Here is a 14928-nt window from a genome sequence, read left to right as displayed (position 1 = left end):
GCCTTCACCTGTGCTCCTCTGCCTGACTCACTGCTCGCCTCAGGTGATCAATCAGAGGTTCAGGCCATGACTCAGCAGTTCCCATACAGCACGTGTCCACAAAAGCCAACACCACAAAGACAGACAGCGCCTCAACACTGCAGAGCATAAGCACAGACTGTTCCAATACACGTAAGCATCTACGACAAGAGCAGTGAATGAAAAGCTGCATACCTCAAGTAGAAAAGATGCTGATAGGCTTCCAGCTTTTCCCTCTCCTCTTTGCTCAAAGCTTTCAAACCTCCCTTTTGCTCGTTCAGCGTCATCACGTCAGAGAGCTGTTCCTTGTTCTCCTTGCTAAGATTTTTGCTATGAGAAACAACATCCTGCAAAGAACACAGAGGGACAGATTCCACATTTAAATAACACGCAATATGGGAAAAAGCTGCACGATAGCACTTCCTTTTGTGTGGATAAGGCAGTCAAGGTACATCAGGAGATCATGAAGTGAAACATTATCTGTTGTAGCAGCGATTTCTGTCTTGTCCCCACATTCCAGAATTGGTTGAGAACCTACAAGGACTAATTGCTTTGAGCAGGGACTACTGTCACAGCTGGTAGCGTTCTGAAGATGCTTGAAAATGCCTTTCTTTCTCAACTGTGCTTGAAGCCCCAAGCCCTGTTTCCATTTTGCTGACTCCCTGCCTCCACCGCTCTGATAACGATGATACTTTTTGCTGCCAGCATCAGCCCAAGAGCTGGAGCCTCCTTTGGAACTGAACTTTACTGCTGCCATGGTTCAGATTTTACACAAGGTCAAGCCTAGCGCCACGCTATTCAGGACCAAAGGAAAAGGTGACTGTAACTTCAGCTTGAGTTAAAAAAAGGCACCGCTGTATCAGCAACGTTGTTCTTGTGTGCAATCAATCGTCAGCAAAGTGACAGAGGGGGCTTCCATCAGCCAACCAACACCAAGCAGCCTGAGCACATTTCCTGCTCCAAAATCACCTCCCCCTTCTGATACAGCACACAAAACGTGAGAAGAAATTGAGGTGTGCAAGTCCATGACTCACGTAACCACAAGTGAAGAGACAAACACTTCTCAGAGCCTTCAAGCATTCCATCTATTGCTTTCCCTTGGTCCCGAGTGGGTTTTTTTCTGGTGCTTTGTTTTTAAAACACTTGAAGCCTTGATGTTTCTGCTGCAGTTCTCTTTCTAGGGATACATAGTAATAAGTGGAACAGTTAGGAACTTACTGGGAGGAAAACCTGTAACTCTGGGGGAAATATTTCCCACTGCATCTGAGTAAGTGAGATCCAGGCTCAGAAGGTCCTCATGCTAACTGCCATTGGCCTCAATTCACTCTCCTAGTCTCCCAGCACTGCATTTCCTACCTGCAGTGTCATTCTGTTCTTCACTAGCAGTCCAATCTTGAGGTCCATGAGACTGAGGTCATTTTCAAGCTGTTGATTAGATCGGATCAAGGTCACAGCTTCCTCACACAGTTTCATTAGCTCCAGCTCCTCCTGAAAATCTGGGTCCGATCGAGCAAGTGAACCAATTTCCCAACCACAGCCGTAGGTGGGTTTTCAGCATTAACTAAAAACAAGAGACAAAACAGCAGAGGACAGGAAACAAATTAATGCATGCGTTACCTCTGTGCAGACAGCATGTCAAGCAGCAGCCAGTCCAGGATCAAATTAACACCAATGGGCTTGAATAACTCCTGACAGCATCCGGAACTTCTGGCATGGAATAAATCAGGACAGAAGTCAACGCTATAGGATGAAGTCAGTATCAGCTTAGGGGAGTCCACCTTGCTGAACTTACCCCAAAGATCAGCGCTCCTATTTCCCAGCAGCAAAAGTACTACCGTGAACCAAGTTTGCACAGAATCACAGAATGTCAGGAATTGGAAGGGACCTCCAAAGATCACCTCGTCCAATCCCCCTGCTGGGGCAGGATCACCTAGATTAGGGCACACAGGAACATGTCCAGGTAGCTGCTGAATGTCTCCACAGGAGATCCCACAACCTCTTTGGGCAGCCCATCCCAGTGTTCTGTTACCCTTGCCGTGAAGAAGTTTTTCCTCTTATTTATGTGGGACCTCCTATGCTCCAGCTTGCACACATTGCCCCTTGTCCTATCACTGGATGTCACTGAGAAGAGCTTGCCTTCATCCTCCTCACGCTCACTATTCACACATTTATAAACATCAACGAGGTCACCCCTCAGTCTCCTCCAAGCTAAAGAGACCCAGCTTTCTCAGCCTTTCCTCACAGGGAGATGCTCCACTCATCAGGGCAGAGTAGAGGGGAAAGAGCACCTCTCCACCTCCTATCCGTACTCTTTCTCATACACCCCACGATGCCCTCTTGGCCACGAGAGCACAGTGCTGGCTCATGCTGCTCCTACCGCCCACCAGGATCCCCCGATCCCTTTCTCCTACGCTGCTCTCCAACAGCTCAGCCCCCAACCTATACTGGTACTCAGGTTGCTCTTGCCCAGATGCAAGACTCCACACCTGCCCTTGTTCTTTCTCATTCCGTTTCTCCCCACCCAACTCTCCAGGTCTCGCTGGAAGGCAGCACAGCCTTTTGCTGTGTCAGCCACTCTGCCCAGTTTTGTGTCATCAGCAAACTTGCTGACAGCACATTCCACTCCCTCAGCCAGAGGGAATTTTTCCTTCAGCCACCTACCTGCCTACCTATCTACTCTTTGCACCACTTCACCCCAACTGATTTTCATAGCTCTCTTCCTGTTGCAGATCTCACTAACAGTATTTTTCTGCAAATAGAGATTCAAAGCATATTAGCTTTATTCTTTTGGCCACACTTACTGAGGGTTTTGTAGTCTTCTCACCCTTTGTTTCCTCGGATAAAGGCTTGAATTTTTATAACGTCATTTATCTAGATTGGAAAAAAAAACCCAGCCACTTAAACTTGTTAAGGGCAGAGTAAAAAAAAAAAAAAAAAAAGTGTCCGACACTGAATTCATTTCACAATCTCTTATGTGGTCTCTGAAATATTGCAGGTGATCTCTGTAACGCCTTCTGCCTTGATACATCCTGGCCAGTGACTGAATCTATAGGAAAGAATCCCAAAGCAGGGCAGATAAAAGTCTTCTCCACAAATATTGCTACCAAAAATGTTAACAAAACAAATAAACAAACAAACAAAAAAAAAAAACATAGCACTTGCTACCTTCACTATTTCTCTTCTTCAAAAACCTCATTCTGGAGTTGAATTCCTGACAGACAAGACAGCCTCGACAACAAGCCTGAAGCTTCACCATCAGGTTCTCTTTGGCCAGCCACAACTGCTCTCGCTCGTATGCTGCCGCGACTCCAGATACAGTGCTCTAGATTAGTGTTATGGTAGGAAGAAGAGCCAGGAAGAGAAAAGGGAGATGCAAAAATGACATGTTACACAGCGGCTTCTGTATTCTGCTCAAGAGAAACTTACAAGTTGCTTTTCGGTGAGCAGCAGCACCACCGTCTTGTTCTGGTGATCAAGGTGTGCACATTCTCCACAATAGGACAGAGAGGTGCTGACGTGCAAAGTAGACAGCGAGCAGTGAAATAAGATACAAAGCTTGCTAACTTTACTACTGTGGGGAAACATTACTTCTGAAAGTTGCAATAAGGCCTGAAATAGGGGCACCTTCAACTTCAGAGGAAAAGAGCACGTACTTTACCTGCATCTCCTCCCGTGACAGCTGTGTGTCATTCTGCACAAATTCCGTCGGCTCATCCCATCCTCCCTCTCTGGTCCTCACGTTATGATAATGATGACAGCCTCCTCTCACCCAGTGTTTCACCCGTTCACTGCCACTGCCTCCTGAAAGCAGAAATGCTGCTATGTTGAAAGCAAACACGTGTCTATCTTCCTCACATACAAATACTACAGGAAGGAAATGCATGGAGAGGGCCCTTCCTCCAAGCAATAGAAGGAAGGCCGCAGATTCCAATGAACCACCGCAAGAACTACCTAAGCACAATATATTCTACAAGTGGGGAATATTTCACTGCTACCTTTTTCATTTCCTTCCTACCTTTTTTTTCTTTCCGTTAACAAAGACTTCAGTTTACAAGGCAGCCTCAATTTCCTATAACATGAGATTCTAACAAGATACCCAGAACGCAAGACTGCTCCTCACATTGCTCCCCCTCTGCTTTCCATTCTACAGGCAATCATCTCGAATTTACTGCACTAGCTGGTAGCTATTGGGGTTCACCTGTGGCCACTTTTCTCCTTTCGACTTCTGCCAACTCTCGCTGGTATGTCTCTGCACACTCTGCAGCGACTCCGTACAGCCCCACATCTGGTGAGCACAAGGCACTCAGGGTAGGGCTGGTATCTCCGTGACCGACTGCTGCATTCACGGCCAGAATGCCTAAGGAAACTTCAACAACAGGAGGAGGCAGGTTACCTGCGCAGTCAGGAGCTCAGTGGCTCACAACAGACTTAAGAGAGCAAGGCACTGTGCCAGTGTACACAAATACCTTCCTGTAGTTATGCACAAAAATACTGATTAAAAAAAGACAACTTGGTGTACAACAATCTTTTCAGTACAGTGTGCATCTGTGTATGGCACAGTGTCTGACAGCACTTTTCTTTGTGCTCTTAGTCCTACCATGGTGCTGATTTATCAACAGTATTTCTCTACAACCTTTTCTCCATTCACTCAGCTGTACTCTGACAACAGCTGTAGTCCAGGCAGCTTCTTCTTGCAGAGCCCTGCTACAGCAGACAACTGACTCAAAAAGCACCTTTCCAGTGACTGCACCGTTCCTAGCAAGAATAGCAACCTGAACACAGAACAGGTTATCAACAAGAACAAGATGAGGAAAGAGCTAACCCAGGGCTACTCCAGAACTCTGTTGCAAACACAGTACAAAATCAACCACAGGTATCTCACCGAAGCAGTAAACACGAGATACTGAGCAAATTTTCAGCACTGAGCAAATGTCTGTTCGCACACACAGAGGTAGAAGGGTATCTGAACATCTTATTCAGGCTCAAAGAAACAGACTTTAATCCTGCTTTTGACCAAATGTTCTTTGGCACAGTCCACCTGCCAACTGCACTGATTTGTGTTGTTATCTGCACTTAGTGCAAAAAAAATAAAAAGTACTTTGAGAAATACTTCATAGAATTCAGGCAACAGTACAACACAAATGAAAGCTAAGATGCACCACAACTGTGCACATGAACATCCTCTACTTTTAACAGTAGCATGTACACCACAGAATCACAGGGCTGGAAGGGACCTCAAGGATCACGAATCTCCAACCCCCTGCCCGAGGCAGGGCAACCAAACACCACCCATACAGCGTTTCATCTTCCTTCCTAAGCCAGTAAGGTGAGATCATTCTTCCTCTCTCCATTTTCACCTGTACATACAGACCAGTTACACAAAGAGGCAACTCCATCTAAGTCAGGAGAAGTCCTGGGCTACCACAACAGACAACCACCATGCACAAAATGCATAGCATCTGCAGTGTCACCTAGCGAGTGACAGGCATTCATACACATCTTGCTAGAAGCATATATTTTGTTTTCTATTTTCCCCTCCTTCTGAACAAATTCATCACCTAACAAGTTTTTTTTCCTATTTCTCAAACCTCATTTTTGCTTTATGTAACTACACCTATGGATACATTTAACAAATAGCACTAAGAAAAGGAGACTGAACGAGACTTGCATTTGGAAATTCACAGCTATTAGGATAAACACTGCCTTCTTATAAAAACAAATGACACTGAACACATCTCCTCATATCTCCAAAAAGAAGGTACGTCTGCCACTCTGGACGTACGATTAGCTAGAGCAATCCATCTCCAGCAGTTCATATCTTGAAGCCCATCTCTGTAGTTCACAAAGATTCACGTGTTATGCCTGCATCTCTCTTTCCTTCATACAGACAGATCCAAACTGGCCAGGTAACATCAGCTGATAGCATGCAGCGTTCACCCTTTCATTTCCAGATCTGTTTCCCAGCTTTTCTCCCAACATCAGGAATGCCCTCAGTACACAGATGCAAAGGCTTCTTGACAGGTACTTTTAACTACACCCACCTGTGCTTTCTCTCTCTCAGCCCGAAGCAGTGTGCCCTGATAATGCTGACCTACCTGTGGGGTTACACCCTCCAGGTTTGCTGCAGGAATCTGTAAGGCTTGCAGAGTTTTTCTGGTGTCTCCTTCATCCAGCGCCTCGCTGATAAGCCCAACAGCCAAAACTCCTACAGAGAAAGGGATAGAAGAAGAAATACAAGATCCAATCCTTATCCAATCCTTTACCATCATCACGAAACTGTGCTTTGGAAGAAAAGTGCTGTTAGTGCTAAACCAAATACCCGCTGAGAATAGCAACATCTTAATAGCAATCATTTTCTACTAGCAAAGAAAGCAAGACCACTTCTCCACCTTCAAGAAGCCACACGTTTTTGGACACAGTAATAAATAAAGGAAAAAGGAGAAAAAAGATCCCTCGAGGAGACCACATGAATGGACACATGAATGAGTTCTTCAACACGTAGCTCAAATCCACTAGAAGGGAATTATCAAAACCTCAATGGCCAGGGCTAGTAAGTTACAAGCTTGCAAGAATCCTTCAGAATCAGGCTCTTCACACCAAGCTATAGCTTTGCACAGAACGCCATTCAAAAATACACTGCCTTCACTTCTGAAATACCAGGATTTATTGGATGCATGTACTAGGAGCTGTATTACAACAGATAACAGTGGGTGCTGCCAGGGACAGCGAGGACTACAGCTCAACTAACTGAAAACAGACATAAATAGATAGCTTACAGTTAGCTAAATGTGAACAAAGCCTGAGTCACACATGCCAAACCTACAGCAAATCACAAAGTAATCTGGGTTGGAATGGACACCCAGAGATCGTGCGATGCAACGTATATTGAATATTCAATTATTGCTTGCTGAAAGAAGAACAGTTCAAATCACAGTTGGAGAGTTTACAACAAAGATCCTTCAGAAGAAAGCGAGGAGCTCAGAGTGGATACAACTTGGGTTAAAACACCCAAAGACTGCAGCTTTTTCTTCTGCACGCAGTAGGAGAATCACAGAGTGGAACGTTTTATAGCAGGCACTGCATTTGGACAGAGCAAAGATTAAGGAACAATACACGCTAGGGACACCACAGGAACCAGGATTGCTAAGAAGACCGTACGACTGCTGTGAAAAAGCACCATGTCAAGGACCATTTAACTAACTATGCTTTCTTTAATGACAAGGTCACCTCTGTATTTCACCTAGAAAAGCCCGTTGAGGGCTTTTTGGATTTCAGTCAACTTTTCAGCACCGTTTCTCACAGAATCCTGGACAAAACATCCAACATACGACTAGACAACAATACAATGCAGTGGGTGAATGAGTGGCTGATGGGTCAGGCCCAAAAAGCCACAGTAAACGAGGTCACATCACTCTGGCAGTCAGTCACTCCAGGGGTTCCCCAGGGCTCTATTTTAGGGCCAGCTTTCTTGAATGCTTTCATAAAGACTTGGATGTAGGACTAGAAGGTGTTACGAGCAAGCTGACTGACAACACTAAACTGGGAGCAACTGCTGAATCTGTGGAGGGTGAAGAGGCCTTGCATAGAGATTCTGAGAAATTAGAGAGCTGAGCAATCACCAACTGCAAGAAATTGAGTACGAGCAAGTGACAGATTCTGCACCTGGGAAAGGGCAACGCTGGCTATACACACAGACTAAGGGGGGAGATGCTGGAGAGCAGCCACGATGAAAGAGATTGGAGGGTCCTGGTTGACAGTAAGTTGAATACGAGTCAACAGTGTTCCCACGTAGCCAGGAGGGCCAACGGTATTCTGGAGTGCATCAAGCACAGCACTACTAGCAGGTCAAGAGAAGGGGACTGTCCCACCCTACTCTGCATTGTTGTGGCCTCATCCTGAGTACAGTGTACAGTTTGGGTCACCCCAGTAGGAAAAGGACATAAAACTATTAGAAAGTGTCCAAAGGATGGCTACAAAGATGGCGTAGGGTCCAGAGGGGAACACATACGAAGAGCAGCTGAAGTCCTCAGTCCAGAGAAGAGACTGAGCGGAAACTTCGTGGTGCTCTACAGCTACCCGACCAGGGGCAGCAGAGGGGCAGGCACTGATCGCTCCCTGGCCAACAACAACAGAAGCCAAGGGAACAGCCCGGAGATGTGACAGGGGAGATCTGAGTTGGATTTCTGTTTCCAGTGGTCCCGCACTGGAACTGCCTCCCCCAGGGCAGCGGTCACAGCAATGAGCTTGCCAGAGCTCAAGAAGCATTGGGACAATGCTCTCAGACAGACGGTCTGATTTTTAGGCGGTCCAGAGCGGAGCCAGGACTTGGACTCCATGATCCTCGTGAGTCCCTCCCAACTTGGGATGTCCCGTGATTCCACAAAACTTGTTACCTACACCAGTGCACAGAGGCATACTTCAAGAACAGAATGAAGATCTACAGAAAGCCTTCCTTTCACACGTTATTCAAAGTTACAGCTGGTAGTGGACCAAGACTACCATGAGAATTCTTTCTGTCCTGCACTCTGTTTTTTAAACGCACACCATTGCACTTTTTCTGTGAAGCGGGGCCATTGAATTGTTTTCTAACCGTGGCTTTCAAGAACGCGGTGAAACGTATTCATGTCATTCTGAATTGTCCTTATTCTTCCACATCACTTGTCATCATCTCTAAATGATGTCTAGCAAAAATCAGCTCTGTGTACATTTTACATATTCACATATACACATACTAATGTAGGTTGCACAGGAAAGCACCCAGGTGTGTTCGGAGTATCTTTGCACAGTGATGTCTAGGCCGTAACAGCATGTTTTGTCTCAGCACCACTTGCATTTCCCTCTCAGTATTATCTTAGCCCAGAGAATGCCTTCCTTTTTTCTGTCCTTCATCTGACAACTCCCCGTCACCTGGGCAGACTACGGTACAGACTGCTTGCTTCCTCCTACAGTGTGCACATACACAGTATGCACATACACAGTATGCACACCTTTAGGCATGCTGCTCTCCCCATGAGCACTGGGGGAAAGTAGGAAAAAAAAGACCTTTCTTACAAAAACACACACACTACGGTTGACACTACTCCATCTCATGAAGAACGAAGGAAAACACACATAGCAACTTTTGACTCAGGAAAGGGCACAGAGGACAAGCAGTCATTATCCTTGATTAATTAGCCAACAGGGGCAGAAAAAGACTACGCCGTGAAACAACAATATGTTACAGCTCCTCATTAGAAAGCATTCTTGACTTTGAAACCAAGTTTCAGGACAGTAGAAAGGTACATGTGGCTATGGCTTCAGGACTTCCTCAGACACTACATAAGAAGTATCCATGCACAGGGGCACACAAGAAACTGAACACATTTGCACTGGAACAGGTTGCCCAATGAGGCTGTGGATGCCCCATCCGTGGAGGCACTCGAGGCCATGCTGGATGTGGCTCTGGGCAGCTTGGTCCGGTGGTTGGCGACCTGCACACAGCAGGGGGGCTGAAACTAGACGATCACTACGGTCCTGTTCAACCCAGGCCATTCTATGATTCTATGAAACACTAACAGGTGAAAGAATTCAAAAGGTTCCTACCAAAACTATGCCATACGACGTCAACTGATGTCATTATAAAATTCTCTGCAATTTATGGTTGATGGTTTGGGTTCTCTGTTGTCTCTATGGTTTCAGGGGTTACAGGAGTGTTACAAGAAACGAGGAGCTGGACTACATGAACTTCCACGCTTCTGCTGTGATGCCTCACAAATACAAGGCTGCAAAACTAGAGCTTTGGTGCACGCATGCACATGGCGTGCACTTGTTTGGGTCACGTGATCAGAGGAACTGAAGCCACACAGGAAGCCCGTGTCTATGTGGAGAGCCAGGAAGCAAGGCAGTCAAGATTCCAGGCTCTGACATCACGTTTAAGCCTCTCTAGGTGATAGCCTTTTCAGGGCAACTCAGCTCCACAAGAAGCAGTGGCAAAAGGCAACTATCTCAGGCTATATGAATCCAGCAACAAGATTGTTCATTGGCATGCACCTACTTTTAGCACACCTTATGATCTAGGATCAGTCTAGCACTAATCAAGCAAAACTTACTTTCATGCTCTTCATGCACAGCTAAGTGCGCACCATCCACACATGACTGGATATCATTCCACGTGATAAACTCATTTTCTTCTGCACGCATCTGAGCTTTCAGCTTCATCACATCATCCACACATCTGTCAAAGAACAAAAATCAAAACCAGCAAGTATCACGTCATGAAAAACTGGCCAGGGAACACACAAGACAGCAATGAGAACTAAACACAAAATGGAAGAAATAACACAAGGGTTAAAACTGACATATACGAAAGAAAGAAGGAATAGGAAAAAGGCAAAAGACCGTGAGCAAGGTGGATGCAAAGCAATCAAGAAAAGCACTGAAACACCACGTGACACTTTCAGACAAAAAACACAGGGCAGGAGCTGGCCTGGTGCAATTGAGAACCTCGTAGGGCCACAACATAGCTTTGTTGTGAAACCTTGATAAAGGTCTGAGAGACGGCACTCAGAACAGATTAGTAAGAAATGGGGAAGGCAAAGACAAGGTGCAAGAACCGAGAGAGAATAAATTAATATTGGAGTAAGCAGGGAAAGAACCTGAAGTGTAAGGGGAAGAAAAGAAAACCGAACCTCTCAGGAATGTAAGCAATATCAAAGACGGACAGGAACCTTCAAAACACTCACCTCTGACAGTTCTCATCCTCAGTGTTTGTCAGCCCTGGGACAGCATTGCTCAGTTGTCTCCATACTGCACTCACATCCCCTGAACCCAAAGCCCTGATCATCACAGCCACAGAAGAGAGCACCTCTACAGCAACAGATAATTCTGCATGGCTGAGGTTACCCTGCATACAAAGGGGAATACAGATCAATTACACTTGCTCTGCAAAACTACTGCTAGAGCACCAAGAGATTCAAACAGAATCTCACAGTGCCGAGTAGCTCAAGACTTCAAGATGAAGCATCCCGTCAGAACAGACTAAGCATCAAGGCAGTTCTACCAACACTCAAGACAGGCACATTTAGTGGAACAGACAAGGCAGATTTGGTGATCCGTATCAATTCACAGACATCAGAAGGCATCACTGACATCATGGCTTTGTTGCTGCAAGGCGGCCAGCTCCTTGGGATAAAGATCGGCAGCAAATGCATAAACCTCTGCTAGCTGGGCCTCTGGCTTCATCATTTCTGCCACAGTCTTCTCTGCATCACCCATTCTAATTGCTGCATTAGTTCTGCTCGCTGCTGCCAGCCCCAGCAGTTTGAAGAGGCAGCACATCAAAGAGGCAGCATAACAACAACGGCGGCAGACAGTTGGGCTCCCAGTCATGCAAGCACTTGTACTGCATTCAATAGTAAGAACCTAACCTAAAAAAAACAACCTCATTCCCTTATAGGTTTTCCAATCAGTTATTTACCCAACTAGTCCTGCATTACTGTAAACAACCAGACTACACAAGGCCCTCTTTAAAGTAAGACTCATCTTTAAACCAGTTTACCTGTTGTCTGATTATCAGAGGACTGTCTCAACAACTTCTGCCAAGAAGAAGCCTCAAAACTGTCCATGTTTTCCATCGGTAGTTCATCACAACTTTTCCTTCCAGTATCTATGACTGGTCGGGGCAGCACCAGGCATTCTACAGTGTTCTCTACACCCTACAGTGCTTGCACTTGAACACAGCACAAATGGGTAAATAAACACCAAGCAGCACGGAGAACCAGGAAGGCACTTGGAAGGCAACCTCCTAGTTCCCACACCTGCACCATCTCCCTCTTGTCATTTCAACCACCTGTAACCAGATCCCTATCAGCTTTCTTTTCATGTGTTCTAAATTGAACTAATGGCTATTGTACAGCCAGAATTAAACACTGAAAGCTTCTGGGCAGCAGCCAGCCCACTTCTCAGCACAGCTTTACCAACCACAGAAATCCAGTTGATGCCCGCTGTGCTTTTTCTCTCTTCTGAAACACTGCATCGCTGCAAGAAGCAAGGAGTAAAATTACAGAACCACAGAATTGGGGTTGCAGGGGACCCCCAGTGATCATTGAGTCCAAGCTCCCTGCAAAATGGACTCCCTACAGCAGGCTGCGCAGGTGGGTGTCCAGGAGGGTCTGGAATATCTCCAGACAAGGAGAAGCCACAGCCTCCCTGGGCAGCCTGTTCCAGCGCTCCATCATCCTCGCTGTGAAGAAGATCCTTTGCATTTTGGTGCAGAACTTCCTGTGCTCCAGTTTGTGGCCATTTCCCCTTCACCTGTCCCCACAGATCGCTGACAAGAGGTTGGCCGTGTCCTTTGGACTCTCACACTTAACAAATATGTAAGCATTAATCAGATCTGCTCTCAGTCCTCTTTCCTCAAGGCTGAACAGACCCAGGTCCCCCAGCCTTTCCATACCGAGGAGATGCTCCAGGCCCTTTATCATCTTCCTGGCCTTCTGTTGGACTCTCTCCAAGAAATCCTTGTCATTTCTGTACCAGGAAGGGAGCCCAGAACTGGATGCAGTACTGCAGGTGAGGCCTGACCAGGGCAGAGCAGAGTGGGAAAATCACCTCCCTTGCTCAGCTGGCCGCGCTCCTTTTAAAGCACCCAGGATCCCATTGGTCTTCTTGGCCAGCAGGGCACACTGCTGGCTCATGGCCGACCTGTCGTCCACCAGGACCCCCAGGTCCTTCTCTGCAGAGCTCCTCTCCAGCCAGTCACGTCCCAGCCTGTACTGATACTTGCGGCCATTCCTTTCCAGGTGCAAGGCTCAACACTTGCTTTTGTTCCACCTCATCTGGTTTGTTTCTGCCCAGCTCCCCAGCCTGAATGGCAGCTCAGGCTTTTGGTGTGCCAACCAAGAGTGAGCACGTTTGTTCTGCCCTGTGCTGGGCTCTCTCTCTCCAACCTGCACATTTGCCTTATTTTGTGCCTTGCTCGATTCAGAACACCCCAAATCTTTATCTTTTCACTCTGCTCAGCAATTTTCTTAGTGGAAGGCAAACAGCTCTTCCACAAGAGGGCTGTAAGTTCAGTAAAGCCAGTACTACATACAGAAAATACTGAAAGCTTCTACAGCACAAACACAATCTCCCCTTCACAACCAGACCCAGCACCAACCCCCGGGAGCACCGCCGCTCACAGCTCTCCAGCCGCACTCTGCGCCGCCGATCACCACCACTGAGCTCAGCCAGTAAACCAGTTCTCAGCCCACCTCATCATCCACTCATCTATCCCACACTTTCTCAGCTTCATTACCAGGATGATGTGGGAGACTGTAACAAAACATTGCTGAAGTCAAGGTAGACAACATCCACTGCAGTACCTGAAATAGTCCTTCCCACTCAGGCTGAAGCCTTGATTTCTGCCAGGCGCGTATTAGGACCAGTCTCCAACACGGGATGAGCGCACTGGAAATTCCAGAGGTGGAGTTTGAGCCAACGGTCCACATCCCTTAAGGAATAACAGAGCAGCAGACAACCCGAGTACACAGTTCTGAAGAAACTTACCCATGGTTTCAAGAGCGGGCATCTCACCATTCCCAAGTACAGCAACTCAAACAGCACTTCGTGTGCTGATACTCCTAAGCCTTTTCTGTGAGTGGTTCGTGTTCTGACAAGGGCTACAGGCAAACACTTTGTCCATGGTAATTTGGTCTCTAAAACCAATTTTGACAAGTGCTTCTTCAGCATCTGATTGATTCATTCTAATTTCCCTGAAGAAGGAGGGTGCCACAGAGTATGGAACTCCCACTTTATTTCTGAAGTTCTCATCAGCTCCTGTAGGACCTGTGAAGTCAAGAGGCTTCCCTTACCTGAGTCCATATTCTGCACAATCCCACATCTAGAGATTGTGTCGGGATGTAGAGTCCTCAGTGCAGAAGAGACATGGACCTGTTGGATCACATCAGAGGATGGCCACAAAAAAAAACAGAACCAAGGGATCAAACAGCTCTCCTCCAAAGACAGGCTGAGAGAGCTGGGGCTGTTCAGCCCAGAGAAGCGAAGGCTCTGAGGTGACCTGGTAACAGCCTTTCGATACCTAAAGGGAGCTAAAGGAAAGAAGAAGGGAAAACTTAGTTTAGATGTAAGGAAAATGTCTTTTTACAGCAAGGGACAAAGGGAAATGGTTTTAAATTGATGGAGGGGAGATTGAGGTTGGATGTCAGGGGGAAGTTCTGTGCTGTGAGAGCGGTGAGGTGCTGGAACAGCTGCCCAGAGAGGCTGTGATGCCCCGTCCATCCCTGGAGGTGTTCAAGGCCAGGTTGGATGGGGCCCTGGGCAGCCTGGGCTGCTGTGAAACAGGGAGGTTGGTGGCCCTGCGTGTGGCGGGGGGCTGGAGACTCGTGGGCCTCGAGGTCCCTTCCAACCCGGGACATTCTGTGATTCTGGGCAGTGGAACAGGCTGCCCAGAGAGGCGGTGGATGCCCTGTCCCTTCCAAGGTGAGGCGGGATCAGGCCCTGGGCAGCCCGATCGAGCTGTGGATGTCCCTGTTCCTTCTGGGGAGTCGCACTAGATCATCACAAACAGTCCCTTCCGACTCTAAGGAGTCTATGGCATGATACCTGAAGCCGTGAGGCACGACGGCACAAAGGACATCGATGGCCTGGTGAGCAATCAGGGCAGGCGGGGAAGCCTGCGTGCTCAACAGCACCAGGGAAACTCACAAGCAGTCCAACCAGGAAGATTCATGTCAGCCACAGAGCCTCTCAGTGCCGGCCCCAGCATTCAGCACACCAGAGGTATTGCTGCATCGCACTGCTGGGTGCCACGGCTGCAGGGGGGCAGGGATGGAAGGAAGAGGGCTGGGAGGTTGAGTGGCATCCAGACTGGGAAACTGACAGCATCCCCTGACGGCTGGAATGGAGATATCTGCGGTGATCCAGGCACAG

At 47.3% G+C, this 14928-nt stretch overlaps 1 pseudogene; it reads right to left on the bottom strand.

Annotated features, from left to right (window-relative positions):
* Window position 1: 1 nt before the first annotated feature.
* On the bottom strand, window positions 2-11630 carry LOC128083238 (ras GTPase-activating-like protein IQGAP1; annotated as a pseudogene).
* Window positions 11631-14928: the final 3298 nt, after the last annotated feature.

The sequence above is a fragment of the Tympanuchus pallidicinctus genome, unplaced genomic scaffold (assembly GCF_026119805.1).
Source record: "Tympanuchus pallidicinctus isolate F22 unplaced genomic scaffold, pur_lepc_1.0 scaffold23, whole genome shotgun sequence".
Classification (NCBI taxonomy): domain Eukaryota; kingdom Metazoa; phylum Chordata; class Aves; order Galliformes; family Phasianidae; genus Tympanuchus; species Tympanuchus pallidicinctus.
The sequence above is the reverse complement of the archived record's forward strand: the minus strand, read 5'-3'. Positions and strand labels throughout refer to the sequence as shown.